The sequence below is a fragment of the Martes martes genome, assembly GCF_963455335.1.
Source record: "Martes martes genome assembly, chromosome: 16".
NCBI classification, from domain to species: Eukaryota; Metazoa; Chordata; class Mammalia; order Carnivora; family Mustelidae; genus Martes; species Martes martes.
In genome coordinates this window covers 20,943,647-20,965,597 of record NC_137904.1, presented here as the reverse complement: position 1 = coordinate 20,965,597, position 21,951 = coordinate 20,943,647, and the positions used below count along the sequence as shown (strand labels likewise).

General features: G+C 50.4%; 1 protein-coding gene across 1 annotated transcript in view; it reads left to right on the top strand.

The window, feature by feature from the left end:
- Window positions 1-14,981: 14,981 nt before the first annotated feature.
- Window positions 14,982-21,951, top strand: part of RPH3AL (rabphilin 3A like (without C2 domains)) — a 136,206-nt gene continuing 129,236 nt past the window's right edge. Inside the window, exon 1 of the mRNA XM_080826096.1 lies at window positions 14,982-15,055. The gene's annotated coding sequence lies outside the window, so the exon portion shown is untranslated. The remainder of the gene's footprint in view (window positions 15,056-21,951) is intronic.

Sequence of the window (21,951 nt, the reverse complement as noted above, 5' to 3'; positions counted from 1 at the left end):
AACTCATGACCAAGATCTTGATCACGATCAAGAATCACATACTCTACTGACTGAGCCAGCCAGGTACCCCAGAAACTTTCATTTCTTTTTTTTTTTTTTTAAGATTTTATTTATTTATTTGAGAGAGAGACACATAGGAAGAGAGGGAACACAGCAGGGGGAGTGGGAGAGGGAGAAGCAGGCTTCTTGCTGAGCAGGACTCTGGGATCATGACCTGTGCTGAAGGCAGACACTTAATGACCGAGCCACCCAGGTGCCCTGAAACATTTCATTTCTTAAGCTGAGCAGCAGGTACACTGTGTGTGTGTGTATGTGTGTATGTGTGTGTGTGTATACATAACTTATTTATTTTGTTTTTAGAGAGGGAGATGGGGGAGAGGCAGAGGGAGAGAGAATCTTAAGCAGGCTCCACAGCCAGCACCGAGCAGATGTGGGGCTGGATCTCAAGACCCTGACCTGAAACCAAGAGTCGGATGCTCAACCAACAGAGCCATCAAGGCATTCACATATATGTATATTTTATATTGTTCCTTATACCTTTATGTAGGTCTAAAATACATTTTTTAAGTTTTTATTTTTATTTATTTAATTATTTTTTAAAGATTTTATTTATTTATTTGACAGAGATCACAAGTAGGCAGAGAGGCAGGCAGAGAGAGAGGGGGAAGCAGGCTCCCCACTGAGCAGAGAGCCGATGTGGGGCTCGATCCCAGGACCCTGGGATCATGACCCGAGCCGAAGGCAGAGGCTTTAACCCACTGAGCCACCCAGGCGCCCCTTAAGTTTTTATTTTTATTCATTTACTTAAGTAGTCTCTACACCCAACATGGGGCTCGACCTCACAACCCTGAGATCAAGAGTTGCACGCCCTTCCCACTCAGCCAGCCAGGCAAGCGCCTCTGTCTAAAATGTTTTCTAAGTGATTCAAAACTTCACACAACTCCAGCCTGTACATTTCCTTAGGATCCTATTATCTGCTAACTGTGTCACCTCCATTCATATGTTGAAATCCTAACACCCACCCCCACCTCAGAATGTGACTGTATTTAGAGAGAGGATCTTTAAAGTGGTAATAAAGGAAAATCAGGATATTAGAGTGGGCCTAGTTCAGTGTGACTGGTATCATTACAATTAGGACACAGGCTTGCACAGAGGGACAACTAGGTGAGGACACATCAAGAAGAGGGCTGTCTGTAAGCCAAGGAGAGAGGCCTTGGAAGAAACCACTCCTATCAGCACCCTGATCTTGAACTTCCGCCCTCAATAAATGTGGGAAATAAATTTCTGTTGTTTAACCCCCTGCAGTCTGTGGTACTTTGTTGTGACAGACTGGGTAGACTTATCCCAATTTTTGTCTTCTACCTTCCCCTACCACCCCACTCACGACCCACTCCATTCCCCTTCCCCACAGACCACAGCTTTACCTTTCCACTTCCTATTCTCCACCTGATACCAGGCCAAGTGACTTCCTGGTATGTTTAGCCACCAGAGCAGACAAATACAGCACAGAAAAGAGTGGGGTCTGCCATTGACTGTAGGCTAATCCTCCCACCTCCTGGTTTTAGCTTTTTTTTTTTTTTTTTAGATTTTATTTATTTATTTGACAGAGATCACAAGTAGGCAGAGAGGCAGGCAGAGAGAGAGGAGGAAGCAGACTCCCCCTGAGCAGAAAGCCCAATGTGGAGCTCGATCCCAGGACCCCGGGATCATGACCTGAGCCAAAGGCAGAGGCTTTAACCCACTGAGCCACCCACGTGCCCCTGATTTTAGCATTTTAAATACTCTCTACACCCAAAGTGAGGGTTGAACTCATGACCCTGAGATCAAGAGCCAGCCAGATGCCCCTTGTTTTTAGCATTTAAAAAACCCATCTTCAGACCTGAACCCAGACCCTGTAGGAGCTGGGGTTCCAGAGGGAGAAACTGGCAGGGAAAATGCCAGGAGCTTGGAGAACTGTTTGGGCTGACCTAAGGCCTGGGGTGGGGGGTTTGGGGAGGACCCACGTGCCCCACCTGGCTGGCTACGTCTTGTGCTGGTTTTACTTGTAGGGGTTCTAGAACTAAACTGGTGGGATTGCAGTCCTAGCTCTGCTACTTATTTGCTGTGTGACCTGGGGGAATACTTAACCTTTCTGTTTCTCAGTTTTCTCATCTTTTGAATAGTTACCATAATGAATACTTAAATCCTAGAGCTGTGGAGAGGATTAAGTGAGTTTTTGAAAACCCTTTAACCTAGTCCCTCATGCCTGTGAGATAGGGAAACCTGCTTTTTGCTCCTTTTCCTGCTTTGTTCTTTTTCTTTTTCTTAAGATTTTAATTTATTTGACAGAGACAGCAAGAGCGGGAACACAAGTAGGGGGAGTGGGAGAGGGAGAAACAGTCTTCCCGCAGAGCAGGAAGATCCAGCGGGGCTGGATCCCAGGATCCTGGGATCATGACCTAAGCCGAAGGCAGACACTTAACCCAGGCACCCTCCTGCTTCTGTTCTTGCTAGGACCTGCACCCTCACTTTTACACATGCCTCAGAAACCAAATAGTGTATGTCCTGCTTATAAGGGACAAGGAGTTAGTGATTTCCTTAGGTGGATAAAATCTAAGGAAGGACCAGGTGTCAATGACAGGGAAAAAACTATCATATGTGTAATTCAGAGCACCAGCACTAGACATCTGGACCCCCGGTCCCCCCAGCTCTGAGGAATAACACCTGGGCCCTCATCTTTGTTCTGACCAGTTCCTGGATGCCTGAGAGGACATGTATGTCCGGCCACCATGCTCAGTTAAAACCGCCCAGACCCCAAACAAAGATGAGACTCCCTCCCTTCCCTTGGGTCACCCACCACACCTGCATTCTTTCTACACCTACAATAATCTCCACGTTTACCTCCTGCTGGCTCATTTCTGCTTTCTATCCTGTGCACACCCAGGGACCCTCTTGGCTGGTCCTGTGGGAACCCCTCCATCCCCAGAGCCAGCCTGCCTGCCTCACATGTATATCGTATTTTGTTTTGTCTTGTTTGCTTTAAACTTCATGAAAGACGGGACACCAGGGTGGCTCAGTCAGTCAAGTGTCTGCCTTCAGTTTAGGTCATGATCTCAGGGTCCTGGGATGGAGTCCCACGTTGGGCTCCTTGCTCAGTGGGGAGCCTGCTTCCCCCTCTGCCTGCCACTCCCCCTTCTTGTGCTCTCTCTCACACATAAATAAATAAATAAAACCTTAAAAAACAGAAACAAAAAAATTCACGAAAGAGGGCTTTGGCTGCCCTGTTTTGAACTTCCTAGTTGGGTTCTTCTTGCCTTCTGGTCTCCTTGCTCGGGTGGGAGACTCTGCAGGCAAAGCATCCCCTGAAGGGAACAAAACCACTCCTTCAAGAGCTAAGGACGGCCCTGAGCCAGCAAAGCCCTGCCTGTGATTGACTCTAAGACAGGGATGGATTTGACCTTGACTGCGTACCTGCATGTACCCACCCACTTTGCCCCACATTTTCCTTACATAACCTGGAAGAATTTTTGGCACTCTGGAGACAGTATTTGAGACTTTAGTCCACTGTTTTCCCTGTGTTGGCCTCAGGAAGTAACTTCCTTTCTTGTTTTGTTATCATTCTGACTTTGGTGGTGCGGGGCTGAACCTGGTCTGTTCAAAACCCCAGTATGCCTGCTTCATTCAGATTAGTGTTTATTTCTCTAGACAAAAAGGCCTGGGTGAAGTAGCAGTGATGAGACGTTCTCAGCTCCTGGCTGACATTTATTCCTTGAAAACACAACTTTCAGAATATTTGATGCAGGGGCGCCTGGGTGGCTCAGTGGGTTAAAGCCTCTGCCTTCAGCTCAGGTCATGATCCCAGGGTCCTGGGATCGAGCCCCGCATCGGACTCTCTGCTCCGAGGAGACCCTGCTTCCTCCTCTCTCTCTGCCTGCCTCTCTGCCTACTTGTAGTCTCTGTCTGTCAAATAAATAAATAAAATCTTTAAAAAAAAAAGAATATTTGATGCAATTTGTGGAAGCCAATGAGAGTGATGCTTGTCAGGGCCATACCTCTGGGCCCCAGCACCAAGGGTGCTTTTTTCAAGATTTTCCCTTATAGAGATAGCGACCCGATGAATATTTCAGCCTGGTCCAGAGGTGGGGACCTTGGATGTTCCTGGAGTATCTCCCTTCCTGTAAGTGCCTGGGAGCATTGAAATGACACCTGCCATCGACTGGGCAGCCCTGAGCCAACAGCCCACATGGGGACCTTGGCCTCCTGGAGCTCCCTCACATCCTGGATGTCTGGAAGCCCAGGAGAGGGGCTCTGCTGGCAGAACCCAGGGAGGTGGGACTAGGGGCCTGACGAGGGCAGAATGGACTCTACTCCTCCACCAGCGGCAGAAATGGGGGAGCTGAGGCACCAAGCAACCTTTGTGTTGGAATGGAGAAGAGCCAGCCCTAGAGACATTTTGCATTGGAATCCTGGGCCAACCGCGTATTAGCTCTGTGACCTTGGAGAAGTATGTTTAGCTGTTCTAAGCCCTGGTTCCCATGCCTGTGAAATGGGGACTCTCATAGTACCTATGAGATAATGCACAGAAAGTACTTACACTGGGTCTGTGTGCTCCATGAAATGTAATGATCTGTGGCCTGGGCCTGGGCCATTGTTGGCTGTCTCTTCATGATGCAAGTCCCAGGAGGCTGGGACCCACCAGCTTATGGTTCTGTTTGCATAGCCCTTCCCCACACTGTATGTGATTAAGTGCTGGGACCCTTCTGTGGACTGTAGTTTCCTTTAGAATGTTAATTGATTGTATCTACACTTCTGCCCCAAGGCTGTTTCCAGAATTCTAGAGATCAAAGTTTGTTTTTGTTTTTGTTTAAAGATTTTATTTATTAGACAGAGATCACAAGTAGGCAGAGAGCAGGCACAGAGAGAGGGGATGGGAAGCAGGCTCCCCGCTGAGCAGAGAGCCCCATGTGGGGCTCTATCCCAGGACCCTGGGATCATGACCTGAGCTGAAGGCAGAGGCTTTAACCCACTGAGCCATCCAGACGCCCCTCAAAGTTTCTTTCTGTATTAGTTGTTGTTGAGTAGTGCTGCCAGCTCTATAGGAAGGCTGTTGCCTCTCTAGGGCCTTCCTGACCGAGCAAGGGGAGACTTTTTGTGTGTGTGACCAGATCCAGGCCTTATTGGCTGAGGGCTGAGCAGTTTGCCCTCCTGCTTGCCTTTGTGAGCTGCTGTTTAACTCTGAGTCACAGGTCTGTTGGCCTGAGGTGGCAGGGGGTCCCAGGCTCCATCTCATCTCATCCAGAACATTCCTGGGAGGTGTTACAAAAACACAAAACTAGTTATTAGATGATGGTGGTAAAGACAGATTTTATTCAATACTATAGCAACAGGGGAAAGAGACTTCTTTAGTATAGAATTGACTTTGGTTCCGCGCTGTGTGGAGGGGAGTTGGCCTTTTAAAGGGATGATGAGGGAATAGGGATGGGGAGCAAGTAGGGGCTTGAGCAGTCAGGAAAGTGAAAAATTGCCAGAGCCGGGTAAGGGGTCAGTGTCAAAGGGATTAGGCCATTAATCTGGCACTAACTGGCACTTACACAGTTAGGCACCTATCATCCTGCAGAGACTGAGACACAGGGGCCCTGTCATTCCTTCCTTCCTGATGATTATATTATATTTTATTTTTTTAAATATTTTATTTATTTGACAGAGATCACAAGTAGGCAGAGAGGCAGGGAGGGGGGAAGCAGGCTCCCTGCCAAGCAGAGAGCTCGACGCGGGGCTCGATCCCAGGACCCTGGGATCATGACCTGAGCCGAAGGCAGAGGCCTTAACCCACTCAGCCACCCAGGCAGCCCTGATTATTATATTTTAAAGGAATGGTTCCCAGGTCCTTGAGGAAGATACTCCTAGGTTTTAGGATATACATGTACCTCTCAAAGGGACAGAGAAAGGATATACAATACTAAATTTTTTGAGTAAATGCTCTAAGAAAATGGAGGGCAGGGGCTTAAAGACAAGTGTTAGCTGGAACAAATGGTAGATCCTTTTGGCAGCCTTGAGCTTTTTCAGACAGGAACTCAAGGAAGGCTGGTCATCCTGGTGACGTGGTGACATTAGGCTACTAAAAGCCATACTAGGGTTTTTTTCTTCAAGTCTCTATATGCGGGGAGTGAACAAAATTGTTTGTGTTCAGAGTTGTAGCTTGTATAGGCCAAGATGGAGGCCCAATCAAGAAGTGGGATCAGAGGAGGCATGCCTGGATAGCTCGGTCAGTTGAGCATCCAACTCTTGGTTCAGCTCAGGTCCTGATCTCAGGATCATGGGATGGAGCCCAACCTCGGGCTTGGCAACAGGATGAAGAGTCTTCTTGTCCCTCTCCCTCCCCTTCTGCCCTTCACCAATCAATCAATCAATCAATCAATCAAATCTTTAAAAAAAGAATAGAAGTGGGATCCGAGGAACCTGATAATTTGGCCAACGTGAGAGTCTTTCTCAAAAGGAAGGTCAATGAGACTGTTCCTGCTGAGGTTCTTAGGGGCTCAAAATGGAGCAATGTGTTTGTTCCAATGTTCTACATGTGGGCTGAAGAAGAGCCAAGGTTGGCATCTGCAGAAAGAAGACTCTTAAGTGGTATCCTGATGGTGGATTTCCACTTCTTCCTGAAAGGGTTAACGTTGGTGTACATTGGAGTCCTTGGGAGAACATGTGCAAATGTGATTCAATACCAGAACCTACGAGTCTACATACTTACCAAGCCCTCCTGTGCTTCTGACACAAGAAGCCCCATCTGAGAAATTGGCTTAAAGTATAAACATGGTCTCTCAAACAGACACACACACAACTGGAAGTCTTCTTCAGGCTAACCCCCACAGTGATGGTCTCCTGCCCGAGAAATTCCGGCGTCTTCATGTGTTCCCCAGGCAGCGTGATCCGACAGAAACCATTTCCATGCTGTTATGGAAGTCTTCTGGGCATGGCCATCATCAAGGGAGTGCCTCATCTGACCTCCCCCAAGACATCCCACAGACTTGAGGCTTCAAGATTACTTCTTGTCCTTTTGTCCTAAGGGCGGTTTCAGTGAATGTCAGAGAGCAAGCTAGTCACTGCCCTTCAAATGGAAATTCTCTAGTTCCCAAGGCACTCACTTACAGGCTTCTGCCCGAAGCCCCAGTCTATACCCTACACAGGGTTATGACACAGAGAATTTGTCCCTAGCAGGGCTCCAGCTTCTATCTGACACTGTGTGGGCTCAAACAGGCTTACTGGTTCCCATTTAGCATGTCCAGGGAATACTGCTTGAGGGCGAATTAATTCCCTTCTTTTTAAAAATTTTTATTTATTTATTTTAAGGGGAGTGTGTGGCAGAGGGAGAGGGAAAGAGAGCTGTAAGCAGACTCCGTGCTGGGTGCTGAGCCCTACATGGGGTTCAATCTCACGACCCTGAGATCACCACCTGGGCTGAAAGCAAGAGTCAGACGCTTAACTGACTGTGCCACCCAGGTACCCAGATTTATATCCCTTCTATTTTACAATACCAGGTAGGGGGAATGCTTCCCAGTCAGATACAATGTGCATCTGTTGCTGGGTGGACTGGGGATACCTGCAGGCTCTGAGGTGACTGCCCAGCCCATCCCCCAGAGGTCACTGGAGAGTCTTACTCTCATGGCAAGAGAAGAATTCAAGGACGAACCAGACAGCGCTTGAGCCGCACACGTGAAGAGAGAGAGTGTATATTCTGGAGATGCGAGAGAGAGCAAGCCCAGAGAGAGCTGTGCCAGGGCTTTGGGTCTCTATCTTTTATTGACAGTTGTTCATGAAGGTGTGGGCTATTTCTTACTTGGGGAGGGGATTTCTTTGGGAGCAGGGTTTTGTGATTTTTCTTCTTACCTGGTCAGAGTCTCAGGCCTTCTTTGTCTGGGGCCTGTCCAGCTTGGTCTGGCTTCTTGTGGCCTCGTGTATGGAATGCCATCAGGGCAGGTTGGAACCTTCCTGGGAGTGGAAGTTTCCCCCTTTGCTGGCCTCCAGGCATCCTGTTAAAGCCCAACTAGCTTTCTGCTCTAACACATTCTCATCATAAATAATCAGGTAAGGAGACGTAACCGGTTCACGTAAAGCCTGTTCAAACATTCCAGTTCCACAAACTTTTACCTTAGTTCCAGCAAGCCTTACGTGCCTGACTGTGGCCTCCATTAGGATTCCATCAACAGGTTTTGGTTTATAGGTAGAAGTGTTCCCTGGGCAGATATAATATTCATTCCCATAAAACCTTCACATAAAGAAGACACAACTGCTTTACATAAGAGCCTGTTTAAATATTCTGACTTTCATAATCTTACCAACACTCACATACTTATGTTCTCCATCTCTTTGCGGCCCGAATGGAGGCTTTGTCAATAGGTTTTGGCACCACGGTTCATGGGGCTCTCATGTAAAGGGGTCCTAGGAACGTAATTTCTTTACCCTCTGACCATTTACTCCCTAATGTGCAAAAAGCTTTGGGAGCGCCTGGGTGGCTCAGTGGTTTAAGCCTCTGTCTTCAGCTCAGGTCATGATCTCAGGGTCCTGGGATTGAGGCCTGAATCAGGCTCTCTGCTCAGCAGGGAGCCTGCTTCCCCTCTCAGTCTCTGCCTGCCTCTCTGCCTACTTGTGATCTCTCTCTGTCAAATAAATAAATAAACTCTTTAAAACAACAACAACAACAAGATTCCCAGTGAAGAGTTGAGCCAGCCCGGCCCTTCTGTCAATCTTGATCTTGGTTACTCTACCTAACCACTATGCTGGGTAGAACTGGTTAGGTTTCTTTTCCAAACTGGGGTAAATAGAGTGGACTTTTTTTTTTTTTTTAAGATTTTAATTATTTATTTGAGAGACAGAGAGGATGAGAGAGAGCATGAGAGGGGAGAAGGTCAGAGGGAGAAGCAGACTTACCGCAGAGCTGGGAGCCTGATGCGGGACTCAATCCCGGGACTCTGGGATCATGACCTGAGCCAGAGGCAGTGGCTTAACCAGTGGAGACACCCAGGTGCCCCAATAAAGTGGACTTCTTTGGGGCCTTTTAACATTGGGAAGACTAGCAGGGAGTCCTTTTGGTCCACTCAACCTTTGATATGCTGTATTAACACCTTTGTTTTAACCCCATCAGTGTCTGCTTCATTCAACCATTTCTTAATAGCCATCTAAAGATTTCCACTCTGCTGAGTGAGTCCCATGATTTTCCTTTCTGTTTCTTCTTTGCTTTGCTCTTAATCAATATTTGCTTTATTACCCCTTTTCTTTAAGATTTTATTTATTAGAGAGAGAGACTGAGGGAAAGAGCATGAGCAGGTGTAAGGGCAGAGGGAGAGGGAGACACAGGCTCCCTGCTGAGCAGCGAGCCCAACGCAGGGCTCAATCCCAGGACCCCGGGATCATGACCTGAACCGAAGGCAGACACTTAACCGACTGAGCCACCCAGGCGCCCCTCACCTTCTTTCTTAATAGCCATTTAAAAATTTCCACCGTGCTTAAACCGGTGCCTAGGCTCTGACCTTCCCCCATCTCTCATTAATTCACCTACTGTTTTTACTAATATCAGTAAGACCCATGAGGGGAAGCTGAGGCAGCAAATTTGATAAGGGTTCCAGAACTGTCCCTCAGTTTTAGACAGCAGTAAGGTTATATGGGGTGCCCATGTGAAAGGCACCCCATTAACCCTGGCATTTATCATGATCTGAGCAATGGACATATACAGCAGTGATTATCTGGGTCACCGTAAAGCATCCCTCGTGCCTTGCTACTTCATCTGGGGTGCTCTACCTGGAGGGTGTGGGCACAGATTGTCCCCTTCTCAAGGTAAACAGACCTCACTGTGGCTTTTATCCAGTCCCCAATCTGGCTGTTCCCTTGGGAAGAAGCAGCTTTGTTTCTGGGTTCTGTACCCAGTAGTCTGTGCTTGTTCCCTAGTGACCTGTGGGTCCCGCATCCACCAAGCGTGCTCTTCCACTCAGCAGCATTCAAAACCAGAGATGTAGGGGCACCTGGGTGGCTCAGTGACCTGTGACCTTGGGCACAGGTCACGATCCCAGGGTTCTGGGATCGAGCCCCCTCTCACTACCCCTCCCCCGCCCCGCTTGTGTTCCCTCTCTCACTGTCTCTCTATAAAATAAATTAAAAAAACAAACAACAACAACCCCCCCCAAAACAGAGACATAGCCCCCAAATTTGTTACTTTCATAATCCATTTTATTAAAGGTTTCCTTCCCAGGGGGCACCTGGGTGGCTCAGTGGGTTAAGCCTCTGCCTTCGGCTCAGGTCATGATCTCAGGGTCGTGGGATCCAGGCCCGCATCGGGCTCTCTGCTCAGCGGGGAGCCTGCTTCCCTCTCTCTCTTTCTGCCTGCCTCTCTGCCTACTTGTGATCTCTCTCTCTGTCAAAGAAGTAAATAAAATCTTAAAAAAAAAAAAAGTTAAAAAAAAAGGTTTCCCGGTCAGCTGACACCAATCTACAGGATGTAACCGCTCCTTCACACCGTTACTTCCTGGTTTCAGCAGTTTCTTGGTTTTGCCCTCCCCCTACATTGACTACCTTCCTGGGGGACCAGAGAGGTCTTAGAAGTACTTTCTGTTGTCGCTGCATACTTTTTCCCTTGGTGGGTGGCTTCGAGGCCAGTAACCAAAACTTAGACCAAAATCTGAGTTTAGCCTAGCATCAAAGTCCAACCCAGAACTCTCTTTTAGTTTCATTTGAGCTATTACCAATGATAACCAAAGGACTATTTTGCCTGTTTCTTACTGGTTTGCATTTCCTTCTACATCCTGGGAGCCATGTCCTGGGATTGGACCTACCTCTAAATTCCACAGGGAAAGTTTACCTTGAGTAACTGAGCACAGCTGCTGCTTCAGACCATCGGGGACCACCTCGGAGTCCACAGCTCCTTACTCCCACCTTTTTATCCGTTTTCTTCCCAAAGCACACCGTTTTCACAAGCCAGGGCCATTCCAGCCCAATCCCACTTTCCTGACATGGACTGAAGGAAAATTTTGCTTTGTTCTCTTTTAGACACATAACACTTCTGGCACCAGCTGCATGGGTTTTTCCACAGCAAGCAAGTCTCCAAACGTCGCCAGACGCCAGCTGAGTGTTTTACAATTTAATTCAATTCTGACACTAATTGCCCAGAGGTAGCACAGACTTCGCAAATTAAGGGCTCAATCCCACAACGCCTCCCCCACCCCCACGCCTATTCAGCTGCCAATCACTGGTCCGGGCCTCCCACGCTTCGAACTGATTGGTTATAAATTAGCGGGGGCGGGAGGTGTTACCAATTTATTACAAAGGATATGTTAAGAGATGCAGACGAACAGCGAGATGAAGAGGTGCATAAGGCAAGGTACGTGGGAAGGGGTGCAGAGCTTCCGTGCCGTCTCTGCAGCGTCACTTTCCCAGCGCCTCCATGTGATCACCAACCCCAAAACTCTCCCGACCCTTTCAGTTAGGATTTTTGTGGAGGCTTCCTTCTGTCAGCGCTTTGGTTAAATCCTTGGCTATTGACCAGTAAGTCAAGTCCCAGCCCTTGTCCCCTCTTTGCTCCCCAGAGGTGGGTGCTGAAAATTCCAACCCTTTTTTTTTTTTTTTTAAGATTTTATTTATTTATTTGACAGGCAGAGATCACAAGCAGGCAGAGAGGCAGGCAGAGAGAGAGGAGGAAGCAGGCTCCCCACTGAGCAGAGAGCCCGATGCAGGGCTCAATCCCAGGACCCTGGGATCATGACCCGAGCCGAAAGCAGAGGCTTTAACCCACTGAGCCACCCAGGCGCCCCTGAAAATTCCAACCCTTTAAACACAGCTGGTTCCCCCTGGCAACTGGCTCTTCCATCTTTCGGGCATCCTTTGGGGCTTTCCAAAAGCCACTCCTTTTTTTTTTTTTTTTAAAGATTTTATTTATTTATTTGACAGACAGAGATCACAAGTAGGCAGAGAGGCAGGCAGAGGGAGAGGAAGGGAAGCAGGCTCCCTGCTGAGCAGAGAGCCCGATGTGGGGCTCGATCTCAGGACCCTGGGATCATGACCTGAGCTGAAGGCAGCGGCTTTAACCCATTGAGCCACTCAGGCGCCCCAAAAGCCACTCCTTAATACAGACTCAGGTGTGCTTGAGAGGGGCTTGTCATGAATGAGAAAAGACGGTCCTCTCACTTGATCACTCTGGAGCTGTTTCAGGAGTCTGGGGCAAAACCTGAATTTTATAACAAAAGATGCCCCTATTGTTCTTACCACTCCGGAAATTGTGAGGGTTTTAGGAACTCTGGTTAGGAGTCGGGAAGAAGACCAAAATATATATTTCTTGTCCTATCACAGTATCACAGGGGGGAAGAGACAAGTCTCCATACAGAAGAATTCCAAATAAATTATGTAGGTACCCCCCCAAAAGGAAGGGAAGCATAACACCCCACTCCTTAAGTGTGGGCTGTGTGTAGTGACTTCCCTGGAGAGAGTAACTTTGTAGTGAAGAAATCTTATGAACACTACCTCGGTCTGGTAATCAAAGCCAAAACTGTGATAAATTAGGGCAACAGTTGTAAACTCTTGATATTGATGTGGGAAACAAAGGCAGAAGAAAAAAATTATTTAATTTCCTTACTACCCATAGCCCGTTCACAAGTCCCTGAAACTGACAGAGTGACATTCCTCTAAGGACTCAACGTTAATACTTTGCTAAGGGCAAAAGCTAATCCTATCCTGACAAGTCCCCACTCCCCACACCAGGATCCTATAAGTCTACTTAAACATACAAAAATTCCTTTGGAAACTTCCTTCATCTCTAAACCCCCCAAGATATGTTTTGGCAATCCCCCAACCATATGGCCCATGAGACCCAGAAGGGTCTCATGACTCAGGTTTTATTAGACAGTAATAAACAACATTTTCCCAACAATAGCTATCCATCTCAAGGTCCTGGAAACCTTGCTCCCAAAATATCTTAGGGACTTAGGCTATCCCTAACCCCCTCCCAACTTGTGGGTACTCCTCATGATGCCGGTGCAGCTCTTTCTGCCCACGTGTCCTGTCCCCGTGCTTTAAAAAAACCACCTTTTTGCACCAAAGACATCTCAAGAATTCTATCTTGGCCCTCAGCTTCAAACCCTAACGTCTTTCCTACATCAGTATGATGGGAGGAAAATGGCTCCTTGCCTATCCTTACCTCCTTTCCTTAGCCCCAGTGTGACTGTGAAAAAACAGAAAAATCCCAGTAGTGGGGCATCCTCCAACATACCTGACAAGTATGTGTAGACTTGAAATGAAAGTGGGCTCCGTCCCTAATTTAGGGCACTGACTCTTTCAAAGCTCTCCGTTTGGGGCCTCACCCTGTCCTTGGCTGTTGAGCACTCTTGAAACTCAACACTTCTTTGAGTCGTCCACCAAAATCTACTCACACAGAAGTGTTAGGGATAAATCTTCTCCAGGTGGTCAGCAGTCCAAAGAGAAACTAGGTGCCCCCAGAGGGGGTAAGCGCTCTGTCACAGGCTATTGCAAAAGCAGGAAGGGCACACCTCCTGGAGGGTGGATTTTGGGCGGGTAGCTGGGGTAGGGCCTGTTGAATCCTGGCAGCCTTGAGATTTTAGGGTTAGTGAGGTGATGGTGATAAAAAATGATGTTAACAACTCCCTCTGACTGAGCTTTTATTTAGTTTTTTTAAAAGATTTTGTTCATTTGAGAGAGAGAACGTGCAAGCATGGGGGTGGGCAGAGGGAGAGGCAGACTCCCTGCTGAGCGAGAGGGGGGATGAATCCCAGGACCCTGAGACCATGACCTGAGCCTAAGACAGGTGTTCAGCTGACTGAGCTACCCAGGCACCCTTGATCTTTTACAAAGAGCCAGGTCTTGTGTCATTCAATCCTCATAGTAGGACTGTTAGTCTGTTTTGCATATAAAGAAACTGAGACTTAGCCACTAGCTATCATGGTGATTTTGATTTAAATTAAGGAAAATTAAATGGAGTTTAAGAATCAGTCTCCTACGACCAAGTAGTTAGTGGGCAGCCCAGCAGTATGAGATTTCTTTCTTTCTTTCTTTCTTTTTTTAAGATTTTATTTATTCATTTGAGAGAGAGAGATAGAAAGAGCATGAGCAGGGAGGAGAGGGGAAAGCAGGCTCCCCAGTGAGCAGGGAGCCAGACAAGACTCAATCCCAGGACCCTGGGATCATGACCTGAGCTGAAGGCAGATGCTTAACCGACTGAGTCACCCAGGCGCTCCAAGTATGCCATTTCTGTAATTGTGGGAAGTCTGGTGGATGGTGCTAGCTTAGAGACATTCGCTTGGATGGCCAAGATCACATCTCCCATGGGGAAGATCCATATCCCAAATGGAGGTCTCCCTCTGGTACAGGTTGGGATTGCTGTGTGTCTGGAAAGCAGGGCTCTGATTTGGTGGTCACTCAACTACTGATTTCTGGCGTTTTCTCAGGAAATCATTTCATAAATTTTGGGCAGAGTGGAGGGTTTAAGGGCTTTAGCGTGGCCCTTCCATTCTCCCCCCCCCACCCCCACCTCGAGGCTCAGAGTGGATGAAGATAAGATGGAGAACATTGCGGAGGTTCTTGAAATGGTGGAACCAAGTCATCAGGCTGTTGAAAGCTTTAGCTTTTTGTTGCTGCTTCCTTTAGTGACTGTAGCGTTGTCTCCATTTGCCCCTCCATCAGTGGAGGATTCGTTCATTGAGCAAATAAGATGCTGACCTCCAGCGGGTCCTGGGTCCTGTTTCAGGCTCCAGAACCCGTACCCGCCTTCCGTTTGCGTCCAGGGATTGTTAGATTAGGTCATTTTTGGCTTTGGGGACTTGAAGCTCCTTAAGAAAAGAGTGATATTTGGAATCCAATATCAAAAAGAGGCCATCGACACCCGTCCCGTGGAGAGAGCTGCTGTGCAGCGGGGCCCTCGCCTACCGAGTGACCTCAGGCCCGACTCCCGGCAAGCGGCCACAGGTCCTAAGGCGGCGAGGGGCGGGGCGAGGCGGGGCTGGCGCCCGGGTACCTGCGGCGGCCGGCAGAGGGCAGCCAGGGAGCGCGCCCGGCGGCAGGGACGACCCGCCCCCCCCCATTCCAGGTGAGTGTGGCTAAAGTGGGGCCACCCCTCGTCCGGGGTCCAGTCTCGGAGGGCCGAGGGTGAGGGTGGGTGTCTGGCTCCCTGCGGGGCCCAGGCGGGCGCGCGGGGCGGCTGCGGAGCAGCGGGCGAGACCCGGGACCTCTCGCCTCGCGGGTGGGGGCGAGCTCCGGGGGGCCGGCGGGGCGTTCCAGGCCGAGGCGCCGCACTCCCGTCCCCGCCGCGCCCGCCGCGCGTCTCTCCAGGAGCCCGGGTTGGACCCGAGCGGCCGCAGGCAGCGCCCCCCATCCCGGAACGGCGTGGGCCCCGGGCCTGGCCTGTTGTCGGCCGGGGGCCCGCGGGGGAGCGCGTGGTGCGCCCCGAGGTGGGGCGCAGCTGTGGGCAAGGCGGGGGCGGCCGGGTGGGGGAGGGGAGTGGGCGGCGAGCGCAACTGCAGACGCCAGGCGGCGCTGGGGTGAGCGTTCCCCGCGAGCGAGTCAACAAGTGCCGTGTTTACCGAGCGCCCGCCGCCGGCTGCCCGCCGGGGCGCGCACGTGCGGCGAAAGGGGCCCCGGTGTGGCGGAGCCGCCGCCCCTCTGCGCTCAACCTGCCCTCGGTGAGGATCCCACACTCCGGGTGATTGGCTTGGGGAGCCTCCGTGGGCCCGTGCCTGAGCTGTTGCCCGTCGTTAGGTGGTCGGGAGTGGGACTCCTGTGGCACGTGCGTGCCCAGGAACGTGTGAGTGCGGGATGCGGGTATTTCTCACTGGCCAGACGGGATTCCTCTGGTTCACTCTGCCCACGTCTTTCAATGTGGGAATCCTGCCCTGGGTTTGTTTTCTCGCCCTCCAGAAAGCCACTTCCAGCCATCAGGCAGGCCCTCCTGTTTTTCCCAGGCAGAAGACTTGGGGAAGTGTTGAGATCCATCCAGGGTGCCTTGTTGCTTTCAGGATGCAGGCTCGGGGCTCCTAGTGGTGCCCATGACACTTGCGCTGTTGGGGCAGAAGCCCCCTTTTTGGGGGGCAACAAGGGCTCTGCCAGGAGGTCTGAGATTTTTGTCCCCTGCCTGGCTTCTGGGAAGGCTGAGGACCTGATTTTCCCATCTGGGTGGTCTGTACTGTCCCCTCACCCCTGCCAATTCCTTCCCCTGAGGTCGTTCTAGGGAGAAGTATGATGCAGAAGGTAGAAACCCATCCTCAGTGAGATCAGGGCCAGGGGGATTCTGCTGAGTGATCAGGTTCCACCTGTGCTGCTTCATGGGACTCTTTGATCTTCCTAGCAGCTGGGGGCTGGGGGAGCCAGGGGTGGCCCTGGGCACCCTGGTAAAGAGCATTGTCAGATCCAGGTCTATGGTCCAGTCTCTGCCCCTTCTCTTCCCTTCCCTCCACCTTGAGCGAATGTGCTCTTCCCGGGGTCTCCATGCCCCTCATCCTCCTGCCTGTGACATCCACTTGCCTTCTCATCTCATGGGTGGGGGCGGGGAGGAATCATGCATCAGAGGCCTAAGCTTCATTTCTTCTTTTCTCTCACTGTCACATTTTCCAGACAAGTGCTCTGCACCTGGTTCTGGCCTCTCAGCTCCAAGCCGCCCTTCTTAATCCTCTGCAGCCTGGTGCAGCCCAGCCCCACCACTGCTCTGCTGGAACTGTTTTCCTGAAAGTCATCTTGTTTCCAAACGCTGCTGGTTTGCTGCCTTGGTCCTTCCACCTGGGGAGTAGACCCTGTGTGCATGCAGCCTGCTCTGCAGTCTGCTTTGCTGTGATTTCTAGGGTGTCCTGCTCTCCTTGTTTGGTTCTTCTCCATTGTTCTTTCTCTTTGGACCCCCCCCCATAGCGGGATGTTTTTTGGGGTGCTGTGTTTAGCTTCCCAGCAGCTTTCTTCAGCAGCCCCATGGGGCAGCCCCTCTCTCTGGCTTCTAGCACCAGTCCTGGCCCCCCTCGGATGCTCCAGTGACCCCCAAACTTGATGCATCTGAGTCTGGCCTCCTCCTCCCAGGAAGCTGCTCTCACTTGCTGCTCGGGAGTGGGGTTCCCTCCTCTGTTATATTCCCTTCTCCCTGAAGTATGTCTGCCTCTCACCGCCCCTCTGTGAACCGGCTACCACGGTAGGCCTTGAACATCTCGGTCCAGGCTCCAAGGCCCTTTAGTGGGTCTCTCTGATGCCAGCATCCAGTCCGGCCTCTGTGGTCCATCTGCTGCATCACCTGTAGATGGATGATCCCTGACTCCTGCTTTGGCCCTGTGGCTGACCCTCCTCCCTCAGCAATCTTCAGAGGCTCCACATTCCTCCCACACAAAGCCATTCCTCCCACACAAAGCCGATCTCTTCCTCCTAGAGTTGAAGTCTCCTCCTGCATGGGCCCTCACTCTCCCCAACCAATTGCCAGGCCTGCAGCTTCTTCCCTCCCTACTGTGGCCAGCTCTTTTGTCCCTACCACCCCCCCCCCCATCCCTGCTGAGTCCTGTTGCCTTGGGAAAGCTTTGTGACTCCTCTGGCTGCACTGGGGGCCCTTTTCTTGGCTTTCCCTCTGCATCACACCCCTGGTGCAGCTCTCTGCTGCTGATCTCTGGCTCTTTGGGCCGCTGAGGCCTGTTCCCTTTCTCCTGGATCCCCAGGACCCAAGCCCCTGCAAGCACTCAAGAAAGGACTTCCCAGCCCCAAACGCTGGGCATACCTCCCTGTTATCCTTCAGAGTCTGGCTGAAACCACACCTCTGGCCTAGACTCTTCCACCCTTCCGGATCACCATCTGTCTACACCTCCTCTGAGTTATGGATGGATTCATTACAGTTTGTGCCACCCAACAGAATGCTTTGTTCTCTGCCATCAGCCTCCAGTTATATCGCAGGTGTGAGAGAGCATTTTCTGGCCCCACGCCACAGCGGCTATTTACTGAGTGGTCATTAAGAGTGGGGCAGGGTGCTGATCTTTCCCGTGTGTGTGTGTGTGTGTGTGTGTGTGTGTGTGAGAGAGAGAGAGAGAGAGAGACAGAGAGACAGAGAGACAGACAGAGAGAGAGATCCTCCCAGTGCCCAGAGGGGTGGGTGCTTCAATTCTGCCATCATTGTCTCTTCCTGCCCATGAGGACACCAACCCAGAGAGCCTGAGCAACTTGCCTTCGTCGCACAGCTTGTGGGTGGGCAGGGCAGAGGCTGGAACTCCAGTCGGCCTGACTTCCAAGACGTTTCCAGTGCTAGGATTTGCCATTTGGGGAAGCGTGTGCTTCCGTCCAAGGAGTCGTCTTTGTCCTCTTGGCACCTGGCCCAGGTGTGTGGGCTGTGCCCATGGCGTGGTCAGCTGGTTGCTTTGGGATTCCAGGAAAAGACTTTGTAACAGAACAGATGGTTAATGGTGGGGCAAATGACTCAGGGAGGCTGTGACATCTGCCCTGAGGCCCTAGAAACAGGACGGCTGTGTGTGTGTCTTTTTTTTTTTTTTTTTTTAAAGATTTTTATTTATGTATTTGGCAGACAGAGATCACATGTAGGCAGAGAGGCAGGCAGAGAGAGGAGGAAGCAGGCTCCCTGCTTGAGCAGAGAGCCCGATGTGGGGCTTGATCCCAGGACCCTGAGATCATGACCCGAGCCGAAGGCAGAGGCTTTAACCCACTGAGCCACCCAGGCGCCCCCGTGTGTGTGTCTTAAGTAAAAGTTGTGGTACAGAGAACCCTGCAGGGCCCTCTGGTAGCTGGGGTCATATCTGTCCCCTAAGGCACTTTTACCTTTTTTTAAATTTTTTTTTGGTCAAGAAAATCAACTCCCCCCACCCCCAAACTGTACTGCCTTCAACCTTCAACAGAAGAAGTTTCCTGGCCCTTCCTTCCCTCTGCAGGTCACTGCCATATGAAAATGAGTTCCAGCTGTGAAGTACGGTTGCCATGGCAACCACTAGCGTGAGGCCCTGAGTCTCTTGCTCCTAGGTCTCTCTACTGTAAGCTCTGAGGGGCTTTTTTCCATCTCTGTCGCCTAAAAACACAGAATACTACGCTTTGCTCTCTTCTTTTGCATAAACATTAAAAAATGTCGTGTTTCTTGGGCAGTGGTTGCTGGGCACTGTCCCTGGGCTGCTGGCATGTGCCATTAATAATGACTCTAGAAAGGTGCCCCCGGTTTAGGCCTTATTTTGAGTGAAGGTCATCGTGCTGTGTATCCTCAATGACTGGAGAGGCCGGGGGGTGGGGGTAGTGGTTTGGTGTGGTGGGGATGACTTTTGGGTGCCACTCTGCTCCCCTGGGAGGTGGCTGAGATTGCCTTCAGTCGCTGCCCCCTTCTGTGTTAGAGCCTTGCTAGGCTCTCCTGGGGGGTGGGCCTCCCAAAGCAGGGTGCATCACGGGGGCTGAGAGAGGGTGCCTTTGGCAGTGGTCGGAGCTCCTGACATTGACTAAGACACTGTTCCCTTATTTCATCCTCATCCAGGTGAAGGGCAAAGTACTTTTATTATCCCTATTTTATTTTGTTTTTATTTATTTATTTATTTTTGAAAGACTTTATTTATTTATTTGACAGAGATCACAAGTAGGCAGAGAGGCAGGCAGAGAGAGAGGGGGAAGCAGGCTCCCTACAGCAGGGAGCCTGATGTGGGGCTCGAACCCAGGACCCTGGGATCATGACCTGAGCTGAAGGCAGATGCTTAACCATCTGAGCCACCCAGGCTCCCCATCCCCATTTTATAGGTAAGGAAATTGATGTGTCGAGAAGCAAAGCGCTTGCCGGAGGACACACAGCAGTGGTCCTAGAAGGTGTGGCCCCTGTGGCCAGTGCCCTTTACTTGGTGTAGCCCGTGGAAGGACAGTGTTTAAAGACCGAAAGGGTGAATTGGCGAGGTAGGGTATGTTGGCTTTCTCAAGACTGAGGCTTAAAGTGGTGGTTTTCCACTTTTTATTTATTTATTTTTTTTCAGTTTACCTCTATTTTTTAATTTTTTTTTTAAAGATTTTATTTATTTATTTGACAGACAGAGATTTCAAGTAGGCAGAGAGGCAGGCAGAGAGAGACAGAGAAGCAGGTTCCCCGCTGAGCAGAGAGCCCGAAGCAGGACTCAATCCGAGGACCCTGGTACTATGACCTGAGCCGAAGGCAGAGGCTTTAACCCACTGAGCCACCCAGGCACCCCAGTTTACCATTTTTTTAAAAAAGATTTTATTTCTTCATCTGAGAGAGAGAGAGAGAGAGAGAGCACAAGTAGGGGAGAGGGCCTGACTGGGGAACCTGACATGGGGCTTGATCCCAGGACTGGAGGATCATGACCTGAGTGGAAGGCAGATGCCCAACCATCTGAGCCACCCAGGTGCCCTTTCAGTTTGCCAGTTTTTTTTTTTTTAAGATTTTATTTATTTATTTGACAGAGATCACAAGTAGGCAGAGAGGCAGGCAGAGAGAGAGGGGGAGGCAGGCAGAGAGAGGGGGGGGAGGCAGGCTCCCCGCTGAGCAGAGAGCCTGACTCAGGACTCGATCCCAGGACCCTGGAATCATGACCTGAGTCGAAGGCAGAGGCTTTAACCCACTGAGCCACCCAGGTGCCTCAGTTTGCCAGTTTTTATGTCTTAAGGGCAAAAGGCTGTGGTGAAAAGGCATGTACTTGAATGTTTATAACAGCGCTGTTTGTAATCGCCAAAACACTGGAAATCACCCAACTGCAGTAAGATGGACAGATAAATTGGGGGGAATACACACGCTAGAACACTCGACTACAGCGGGGATGGCCCATTTACAGGCACACGGAACATGGATGTATCACACAAACCATATGATTGAGTCTCTTTAGCTGCTCTACCACCTGTGAATGTTCAGACTGTAGTTACTCGCAACTCCAAACTGCCATGAAGACTGTTCAGAACTTTCCACCTGTGCACACATGCCGGAGTTTCCTTAGGGCAGATCCTGGGAAACAGAATCCTTAGGTCATAGGGCAGATGCATTTTTTAGTTTAACAATTGATGTCCACATGACATTCTAAGTCTCAGATCCCACAGCTTTGACAATTTTTCAACCTGTGAAATTTCTTCTGGTCGGTTTTGGCCCCGCAGAGGTTGGTCTCTCTGGCATACTCTGTACCCTGGCTTTGTCCCATGGCTCTTCCTTCCTACTCACACCATCACCCAACAATGAGATGGGCTGCCCCTCTCACTTCCAAGCACAGGCCAATTGGCCACTCCTCCCGGCTATTCCGTGAGGGGACTCTTGGGTGGGGAGGAGACCCTTTTAAATCCAAGACACTGCATTTCTGAGAATCAGGATGTATCCTCGGTGAATGAGAAGGGGATTGAGGGCAACCAAAAGGCTACTTTATAAAACCCAGCATCAACCCAGCTGCTCGGATGGCCAGATCTAAAGACGAAAATCGCCAATACGTTGCTGGCTTGCGCACAGCAGCGTGAGTCAGGCTGGGCTGGGTAGTGATGATCACTCACCTTCCTTGCCAGGCAGACACACTGTAACTTTGTAACACTGCCCACAGCCGTCACGGCATCCCCCAGCTGTTGGGCTGCCATGGTGTACTAAGTGCTTTTACATAAGGTGCTCACCGCGTAACTCTGGTCTTACATAAGGTGCTCTGGTATTTTTAGCAGCATGCAGCTCCGTATGAAAGGAGATGCTCTCCCATTGAATGCCGTTCCCTTTCCAGGCTGGCCTGGCTGTCAGAGGGGTGAGGATGTCTGTGCTGAGGACTATAGCACCTGCCGGATTCTGCAATTTCTCCAGGTCCACCTGTCACCCCACAACCGACAGAAAGGGATGCATGTCACCTCGACTGCCCCCAGGCATCACGGCAGCAAGAAAAGGGCCATTACACTGACTTGGCCGATTCCCCACCAGCCACATCCAAGCTTAGCGAGTGCTCCCCAAACCCAACAGAAAGGAGGGGAACAGGGGGAAACCAGAGCTGATCTGGCCCTGCTTCCACATCCCCAGAGATGGCCCCC